Below are 10,888 nucleotides of genomic sequence, written 5' to 3'. Positions count from 1 at the left end.
TCCTCAAAATCCAACTCTGTTTTAATGATTTTAAACCAGCAGCTCACAGAAGTTTCCTGCTGCCTTTTCCCTGCCTCCACCACAGTCGAGCTTTGTTGAATCTTCTCTGTCTCTGTCCCTTCCTGCTTCACAGTCACTTCCCCACTCAGGGCCTCAACCCCTCCGATCTGTTAGGAATGGAATTGTTGCCTCATGAGGCTCTCTGCTTCCTGTCTCTCCCATCCAGCACCTTCCGAAGTGATTGTTGTATATCTCTGCTTTCTTCAGAACCTTCCTATTCAAACGCACAGGCCCCACCTAAGATGGACTTGTGCGTTGGCCCCCAGCTGTTTAGTTCTTCACTGCAGGCTCAGGCCAGTTAGCCCAAAAAGACCTGCAAGGACCATACCTAAATTTGCACAAGTCCAATTGTTTCAAAAATAGACGAAATATGCAGATTTTTAGCTACTTCAAGGTGGCCTTCTTTGCATGACCTGTGACACATCACCCAACATCTGCTAACCATAAATAAGATAAAACCCGGCACCGTGTTTTTATGCAAATAACACACCACGCATTTCATGGTTTCTGAACAAGACCTGCTGGTTGGTTTCCTATGCACATCACATGCATTTTATGGGTGTGTGCCTCATGTTTTGGAACACTGGCGTAGGATAAGCACTCCACCTCAAGGTCAGTTTGAACCTCAAAGTGGGCAATTCAAATTCACCAGTAGCTCCTCAGAAACCCTGTACAAGATTGCTATAGGTCAGAACTGACTTGACAGCACTAACCATCACCTCATGTTATCTGTAAAAAAAATAGGTTGGTTTTAAGGACCCGAGGATGCTGCGATCCTTTGTAACTCTCTAGCCTACAGACTCCTTATCCTGCTTCAGGAGGTATAAGCTAGGGATGTGTAAGCGCCCCCACCCCAACCTCTTTCTCGTCTCCCCCTTCTGATGCCTCCGCAAAGCCTTCTATTGTTGTGGACCACCCTTGCATGCAGCTATGAATGTATCTGTCTCAGTAAATAATGATGCTGCAATCTCTGGGTCATCTTTATCCTCCATCAACCCTGAATTCTCTCCAACACATGACATTGATTTGATTCTCCTGTGGTCCAGACTTCTGGGTTCATGGAACTAGGGAGACCCACCCAGGCCATCTGGCCTTCAGTATCCTTCTGAACCTTGAAGGAGCTGGTTCCCTGGAGTCATCTTCAAGTCAGTAGCTTAGTATGTAGCTTACCCACCACCCACCACTGCCATGAATTCCATTCAGATGCACAGTGCCCCTAAGGACAGAGTAGAACGGCTCCATATGATTTCTGAGAGTGGAGTCCTGGTGCGGTCTGCAGGATAAACACTCGATCACCAGGTTGATTTGATCTGCAAGGCTGGTGGTTCAAACTCACCAGCTGCTCCTCAGAAGCCCTATACTGGGTCTCTGTGAGTCGGAACTGAATCAACAGCATTTAACACCAACAACACCGTATCTTTACTTGAGCAGATGGCAGCTGGTGGGTTTGAACCATTAACCTGTGTTTAGCAGTCCAATGCTTAACCTACAGTGCCACCAGGGATGCTTAGTAAGTAGCTTAGTGAGGAACATTTTGCCTTAGGCATTGGACTCTTTTGGAAAACTATCTGTGTACGACCAGTGTGAGAAGCAGGAACTCCAGGATGCGATGTACAGCATGTCTTTGGTGCCTTTTTCTGTAACCTGTTGTTTGATTTGATGCTATCTTCTTAAAGTTAAGATCACAACAACCTGCAGATCCTAGATCACTGAGCCTCTTCAGAGTGCTCTCCTGACATGCTGGGCAAAGCTGCCCAAATCGGATCCTATCTTCTCACAACAAACATATTACACAAATTTTGAGTGTTTCACTAACAGTTTAGGTTTTTGACACTCGCTGTACCATGCAGCTGCCCCCAGTGCCTCTCCAACACTCACTCCTCTTGTGCTGCAGTCTGAATCTTGAGTAAGCAGCAAGTTTTGTTGTTGCGAAGTGCTTCTGAGTCGGTTCTAACTCATAGACGCCCTGAATAGGGCTTCGGAGGAGTAGCTGGTGGATTTGAACCACCATTCTGCAATCCAGTGCTTATCGTACAGCACCACAGTAGGACCCCAACAGCAAGTGAGAAAGCCTCGAATCCCCCTAACCTTGCTCACACGAGCCAGCTTTTGTCCCTTTAACCATCCTACTCAAGCCTTGACCTTATTCAATCTCCCTCTCCTTTGAGCATTGGCTGTCTGTACCTACTCACCTGGAGTTCTGGTGTAGGCTGTAGGATAAGCACTGCACAGTAAGGTCTGTTTGAACCTCAAGGTCAGCAGTTCAAGCTCATCAACCACTCCTTGGAAACCCTACACAAGGTTGCTAAGAGTCAGAACCGACTTAACAGCACTTAACAACAACTTATTTCCCTGGACCATCTAAGATTGATTTCATCCCTGTACACTCCTTGAAGGGAACTGGAGAGAAAAATGTTATTGAATTTTTTCTTCACCTATGCCCAAGGCAAAACAACTCTGGCACCCCACGTCTGTTGTTATTGTTAAGTGCCGTGGAGTCAGTTCTGACTCACAGTGATCCTGTATAGGGTTTCCAAGTAGTGGCTGCTGGGTTTGAACCACTAACTTTGCAGTTAGCTGCCCAGTGATATCCACACCAGGACTAAGTCACTCAAATGGCCAATCTGGCCCTGAGACTCCAGAGTACATATCAAGTAAACTCAGCAGCTGAGAAAACTGCCCACTGACTCCCAAAGATGACATGGCAAGAATGGTTCCTCCAGTCACACAACGGAGAAGCTGAGTAATAAGTGGAATTCACTAAATGACAAGGATTCAGATCACAGGGGTTTTAAGGTCAGCTGAAACGCAATTGCCGGATTCTTCCTTCCTCTTGGGAAGGAAAAAACCATGTTTTTGTTGCTTTTTTTTTTTTTCTTCAGAGAACCAAGGCTAGAGTCATTGCCCTGACAATTTCTGGCCTGCTGACCTGGGCCGGGTGCTTCTCAGCCCTTCCCCCAGGGTCAGGCTGCAGGGCGATTCAAGATGGAAGTGAAGCAATGCTGGCAGGGCAGCCTCCTACAGAGCCAGTGGAGCTCAGGTCAGCCCTAAGCAGTAACAGAAGCAAATTGGCAGCAGTGAGCAGCAATTTGCATGTAAACAATGGGACTCTTCCTTTAAATGGAGGGGGAAAAAAGATGCAAGTTTGAGGGAGAAGAGAAAGTCACTGGGGGAGAGGAGAGAGTTACTTTATAAACACAGATCTGAAGCTAAAGCTCGTATTATGCTTCTTAATAAATCCCATAAAACACCCTTACTAGACCTTCACCTCTGCCTTTAAATTCAAAAGACAAGAATTATCTTACTTTGTTCTTTTTTATATTTTTGGTCTTGACTTCCTGGCAACACTCATAGAACTGAGGATCTGAAGTTAGATGGCCTTGGTATTATATAAAAGCTTTGTGAATCTTGGCAGATCATGCCTCCTGTTTGAGCTTCAGCAGTAGAACTAGAATACAGACACTTACCTCTAAGATTTTCGTGGTGGTGATGGTGTGCCATGGATGAGTTCCGACTCATACCGATCCTGTATAGGGTTTCCAAGGCTTTAAATCTTTATGGGAGCAGAAGTCCTCATTTTTCTCCTTCGGAAGGGCTGGTAATTTTGAACTCCTGACCTTGAGGTTCACAGCCCGATCTGTAAGGTTAAAATGAAATAATGTATGTAATGGGCTTGGAAGCTCTCTGTCCATGTCTTAGTTATATTTGCTGCTGTGGCACTGTGGGTTTATGCGTGGGACTGCAAGGTCGAGTTGAGCCTCAAGGTCGGCGGTTCAAGCTCACTAACCACTCCTTGGAAACAAGGTCACTATGAGTCAGAATGGACTAAACAGAACTTAGCAACAACAATTCTTCAAAATATGTAAGATAAAGAAATACAAAGAAAGGCTGAGAAACTGTTTCAAATTAAGGAAACCTAAGGACTCCTGGTGTACGTAACAACAACAATGACAGAAACATACCACATGCATCTTAGCTTCAATCTTCGCCTGAATCTGGGAGCTTTACAATGCCAGGAACTCCAATCTAAAGAACACATTGCTCTCTCGATTCTTCTTTCTTGGTAGTGGTTCCTCTGAGCTTTGCTTGCTTATTTAACCTCTTTTATATCTCAAAACAGACTGACTCAAGATACAACGGAATCCTGCAGATTTCATCATAGAAATGAGGATTTACAACACAGGATGCTGACATCAGATCATAATACATCGTATTAGGTCTCATCGTGAAGGTGATTACTACATCTTAGCTGTCAAACAACTGAGTTTCTGGCCCAGGACACAAAACCTTAACTATCACAGCACACATACCTGGCAATAGCTGTACTGTTAGTATTAACGTCCATTTCCAATACCAAATAAATTGCTCATTGAAAAGTTCCTCCTCCTTAACTTTTCAGTCTAGGACCGGAGGTCCCTAGGACCATCAAGGGAGAGGAGCAGAGAGCGGGACCCTACCCAGAGAAGCAGTGATGCCTGAGATGGAGCCAGAGATGATGATGTGGAGAGATGGAGCAGCTGGAGACTTTAGATCCAGAGAGGGAGAGCGACTGTGTGCTGAAGACCTGGGGGGTACGGGGGAAGGATTGCACGGAGGGGATTGTAACCATGGCAATGAGACGATATACAATAGGATGAATGTAAAGCTAATGTTCTCCCATGTAAACTATCACATAATTCACAAAAAACATTTTTTAAAATATATAAAATAAAAAGAAAAAAAGAAAAGAAAAGTTCCTCCTCCTTAACTGCCTACAGAAACCACTGCCTCTTTTGTCATGAGGCCAGAAGAATTGAAATGTACTCAGTTGCCAATACTAAATGTTTTGATCAAAGATTTAACAGACGAATCCTAATCAAAAGGGGGAAAATGTAGAACATAATTTTAAATTCTCATGGATTCCAGACTTTCTGGAGTCATTAAGACTGGATGAATCCATGAAACAATTGCCCTGAAATAATCTTTAAACTTGTGGTACAGTGAAGTATTTAATATGACCCTTTTAACTACTGTCTTTGTAACTCCCATCAAATAACTGGATGTGACTACCCAGATGAGGCGCTTGCAGTTCACCAAGAGGATTGTATAGCTTATGAACAAGGTAAATACGGTGCAGGGAACCTTCGTGGGGGTGTTGTTGCTGTTGTTACATGCTGTCAAATCAGTTCTGACTCATAGCGATCCTATATAGGTTTTCTGAGGAGCAGCTGGTGAGTTTGAACTGCCAACCTTGTGTTTCAAGCCAGCCTTGTGCTCAAGTGCTTATCCTACAGTGCCACATGCAAATATGGAGTATGGAACCCTGCCGAGGTCAGCTTTGCCATCCAACTAGGCTTAAAAGGGACAATTCCAGAGGCAGGGAAGGAGGGACCACAGAACCAACAAGCATGAAGAGCCAGGAGTGGAGCGCATTGTTGGAGCTGAAGTTTTCGTGTGGAGAACCACCTGGAGACTGTGAGGAACTGAGAAACAGCAGCAGCAGAGGCAGCAGAGCCCATAGACACTCAGAAGACTGGCAAGAGGCGGGCTCCAGGATCTACAGCCTAAGAAAGTGGCGTGTCGTTGAGCAGCCGGTTTGCTGGCAGAGTGAGTGACTCTGGGCACTTGGTGAAGTTACATTTGCCTACCCATGAAGCTACCCATGGAGTCCTGGTGGAGCGCTGTGGGTTAGTGCACCAGATTGCAAAGCCGTTTGAACTGCAAGGTTAGTGGTTCAAGCTCACCAGCTGCTCCTCAGAAACTCTATACAGGGTCACTATGGGTCAGAGTCGACTTGACAGCACTTAGCAACAACAATGACAACACCCACGGAGCTAGATCTGAACAATTCAGGTCCAGGCTTGCTAGCTGAGTGAAGTGCCTCTGGGCATATATCGGCAGAGCAGGAGATGTTTTGTAACACTTACTTGAGCAGCTCAGAAGCCAGACCAAGGGGCTGATGGTCAGACAGAGAGGTCAGCCTGTAGGCACAGCTGAGAAGTTTTCCTGACCAAAGAACTGTATCCTTGGTTGTTATGGATCCTGAATTGTGACTTCTTACTTCCCTAATAAACCCTACAACCATAAATACTGTTTGTGAGTTCAGTGTGGCTGTTGAAAGAAATTATCTAACCCAGCAGAGAAGTAGAGAGTGCCAAGGGACAGACTGAGAGGGACATAGTGTCAAACGTGGTAAAAAGGAAAGTGGAGGCTTGTCTGACCTCTGCCTCATAGGAATCAGCTTTGAACTGACGGTGAAGTTAGAGACCAGACACATCTACCACATCATTTGCACAAAACCTTAAACCAAAAATATTCCCTGAAGTCTTCTTTGAACAAAATAACAGTTTAGCTTAATTAATAAAGAATGCCTTGAACATTATACCCATTTAACAACCATCAACATGAGATCAAACTGACAACAGCCACTAAGAAAATTAGATTGGAACCTTGTTGGGTGACATCAAATCAGTCCCGACTCATAGCAACCCTATGCACAACAGAATGAAACACTGCCCTTCCTCACAACTGTTGTTATGTCTGAGCCCGTCGCCGATGCCACTGTGTCAATCCATGTCATGGGGGTCTTCCTGATTTTAACCAGCCCTCCATCTATAGGCACTGGTCCCTCCTGATAGCATAGGGACATGGAATGTCAGCATTAGAACCATCCTAGTCCAATGACCTTGTGCAAAGGTGAGGCTTACAGGGATCACACAGTGGATGGCGGCTAATCCTATTTAGAACTCTTTGCCTTTGACTTGCAAAAGCCCTGACTTCTGATCTAGGAATTGATGCATCACAAGACTGCATGCTTTTAAGGAGACTGCTTGTAAAGACAAAAAAAAAAATCCTTTCTCTCCTACAGATTTTTGTTGTTGTTGTTATTTATGTTTATATCATATTCCTTACCAATGCCTTGTACTTTCTAAATACAAAGGGCTTCAAAAAATTTCATGGGAAAATGCCATTAGCTTTTCATTCCATGTTTCCACGTGTAAAACTGGTCCAATACAATAATAAATAATGTCAAATAAAGAGGCTCATTTGTTTCGAGAAATTGATCCAAGGAAATTATGAGAAATATAGTTATCCATCCATGCAAACATTATTTGGAATAGTAAACTACTGACAAAAATAATGCCTAATTGTGATGGAATGACTAAAAATGTGAAATAACCATGTGGTAGTATTGAAACTATATTTTAGAAATAATATTGTAATTAATTTAATTTTTTTAAATGCAAAAATGTTAAGTAAGAAAAGCAAGTAATCAAATAATTTGTGAAAGATGAGCCATAATAAAGAATATATGTTGAAAACAAAATTCTTAGAGAGACACACACAAAACTAAGATTTGTTATCCCTGGTGTGGAGTCCTGGTGTAGTGCTGTGGGTTAATGCGCTGGACTGCAACATCGGTTTGAACAGCAAGCTTGAAGATTTAAGCTCACCAGCCACTCCTCAGAAACCCTATACAGGGTCGCCATGAATCAGAAGTGACTCGACAGTACTTAACGACAACAGCAACAACAATCCCTGGTGTGGAGTCCTGATGTGGCATTAGAGGATAAGCACTGGCCTGCTAACCACAAGGTCAGAGGTTCAAACTCACCAGCCACTCCTCAGAAACCCTATAGAAGGTCAATGTGAGTTGGAACCAACTCGACAGCACTTACAACTATCCCTAAGTAGTGGTTGTAGGAAACTTATTTCCCTTAGACTTTTTGGCATTTTTTTCTAAATTTTCTACAGCGAGCCATCTTTTCATAACCAAACAAACCCATATAGTCTTAAAAGTAACAATTGATAAACGACTGTTTAGAAGCCTGTGCGTGAGGCCATAGAGGATCCCACTGCATTAGGGACGTGTCATCGAGGCCAGCAAGGGTACTGCTTTCCAAATGCCACAAGGAGCTTTGATGATGCAATAGTTAATCACCGGGCTGCTAACAGAAAGGTATGAGGTTCAAACCCACCAGCGGCTCTGTGGGAGAAAAGGGTTGGTTGATCTACTCCCATAAAGATTCCAGAAAAAGAAAATTTCAGGGCAGTTCTACTGGGGATCCAAACTGACTAGATGGCACACAACAAACAACACCCAAATGCCATGTGTTCCTGCATGTCCCCAGCTCTGTATTAACTGGACAGGGCATGTGAATACTCCTAACCAATCAACTGTGACACAGAGCACTTCCATCACTTCTGGTCTGAATCAATGAAGAATGAGTGGGCTACTTCTTTTCTTACTGCAGGATGCATTAGAACTTAAATTCAGAAGCATTTGGTTTGTGAAAGTCTGCATTCTAACCAGAAGCTCTAACTCCATTTTCAGTATTGACTAAGTTCAGATACCAATTGAATGCTTTCTGACAATTAGACCAGCAATGTGGCTCATGCTTAGACAAGTCCAGGAAAACCTTGATGTTATTATTAGGTGCCATAGAGTCAGCACCGACTCATAGCGACCCTATGCACAGCATTATGAAGCACTGCCCGATTCTGGGCCAATCTCACAATAGTTGATACATATCATCCCATGCTGCTGCCACTATGTCAATCCATCTGGCTAGGGGTCTTCCTTTTTTCTCCAACTCTCCATTTTACCAAACATGATATCCTTCTCCAGGGACTGGTCCCTCCTGATAATATGTCCAGAGTATGAGAGACAAAATCTGGCCATCCTGACTTCCAGGGAGCATTCTGACTGTACATCTTCCAACACAGATTGGTTTGTTCTTTTGGCAGTCCATGGTACTTTTAGTATTCTCCTCCAACACCACAAGTCAGTGCATCAATTCTTCTACAGTCTTCCTTATTCACTGTCCAACTTTCATATGCATATGAAGTTATTAAAAATATCACGGCTTGGGTCAGCCACACCTTAGTCCTCAAACAGACATCTTGGCTCTTCAACACTTTAAAGAGGTCTTGTGCAGCAAATTTGCCCAATGCAATACATTGTTTGATTTCTTGACTGCTGCTTCCATGAGGTACCATATGATCATGGTTGATCTGAGCAAAATGAAGTCTTTGACAACTTCGATCTTTTCTCCATGATGTTGATGTTATTTATTGGTCCAGTGGTGAGGATTTTTGTCTTCTTTACCTTGAGGTGCAACCCATACTGAAGGCTGTGGTCTTTGATCTTCATCAGTAAGCATTTTAAGTCTACTTTACTTTCAGCAAGCAAAGTTGTATCATCTGCATATCACAGGCTTCAGTGGTTGGTGAATAAATTTAAATAATAATTGTGTTAACTGGTCTTCCTTGTAGGTGTATGGATATTATCCTGCCATAGACACATTGTACTTCAAGACAAATCTTGCTATGTTCTTTTGGTGATGAATGCTGCACCATTCCACCTCCATTTGTCATTCCCGGCATAGTAAACCATATGATTATCAGCTTCAAAATGACCAGTGCCCGTCCATTTCGGCTCACTAATGTCTAGGATATCTCTGTTCATGTGTTCCATTTCATTTTTGACAATTTCCAATTTTCCTAGATCATATTTCATACATTCCATGTTTTAATTATTATTGGGTGTTTACAGCTGTTTCTTTTCATTTTGAGGACAAACCTAGATGGGAGGAGGGGCATTTTGCTCTCAGACTTGCACAGAGAACTTGGGAAATTGCATGAGTGTGTCCTTCATGATTTTACTGAAAATAGTTCAAAGTTAGGGTGCTGGTGTCTATGATTCAGGGCCACAAGGTCATACCCTGATCACCACACAGTCAGGTGGTCAAAGCCCCAGAACCAAACCTGTAAGTTTTTTTAACCTGCAATTGTACTTAGTTATGGTCCTTTCCCACTTCTGGAGTCCTGCCTGCACTGGGGATGAATAAACTTTCCACCAATCATGATTTCCTTAGTTTTCTCCCAGAGGAGGAGATTTCAGCTACTTTGTGGAAAGATTCTGTTATCTTTTACTTCTATTTTCCTACAAACTCTGAGTCAGTGGATTCCATTTGGCTTTTGAACTGTGTGCATGCTGATGGTTTCCCTCATCCAGGATGATTTATCTTTGTTTTGTCTTTCTCCTGGTAAGGCTTAATTAAAGTGTCTCTACAGAATATGTTTGAACCTGGGCTCTTCTATCCCTAGCACAAGGAATAGAGATGATCATTATACATTCCAGATGATATAGACCCCAGCATCCCAGGTATGTGAGTGGCTGTGTACACTAGATCTCTCTACCTCCAACACCACTACCCTATGTGAGTCTGTAGCATTAGAAATAAACTTGTGTAGTCAAGTCACTATGATTTTTAAGGTTAAATGTTTTGGTCCAGTGGCTTTGAAATGTTGCTGCTATGGATTACAACCACCCGGGGCTCATTTAGGTCCGTGCATGGTGCAAACAGTTTGTGCTACACTACTGCTAACCTAAAGGAGCTCTAGTAGCATAGTGGTTACAAATCAGGCTGCTAACTTCAAGTCCAGTTTGAAACTGCCAGCTGTTCCTGGGAAAAAGATGAGGCTTTCTGCTCCCGTAAAGATTCATAGCCTCAGAAACCCTGTACGGGGTCGCTATGGGTCGGAATTGACTCCACGGCACATAACCACCACCACCACCATGACCACTAACTTAAGGGTTCGTTGTTTGAAACCACCCAGCAACATTTCAATAGAAAGTTCTGGAAAACCCCTTCTTCAGAGATTACAGCCAAGAAAATCCTACTTTTAACATACGTGGTTGCCATGAGTTGAAATCAACTCAGTGGACATGGGTTTGGCTTTTTTGGTTGGAACTCTTCTAAGAATCCCTGTGCCCAATATGATAAATATCATTAATGTCACTAAATTATGCAAGTAAAAAATGTCAACATGACAACTCCCTTGC

The sequence above is a fragment of the Chrysochloris asiatica genome, unplaced genomic scaffold, assembly GCF_000296735.1.
Source record: "Chrysochloris asiatica unplaced genomic scaffold, ChrAsi1.0 scaffold00156, whole genome shotgun sequence".
In the NCBI taxonomy this organism is placed as follows: domain Eukaryota; kingdom Metazoa; phylum Chordata; class Mammalia; order Afrosoricida; family Chrysochloridae; genus Chrysochloris; species Chrysochloris asiatica.
Note: the sequence above shows the minus strand (reverse complement) of the source record.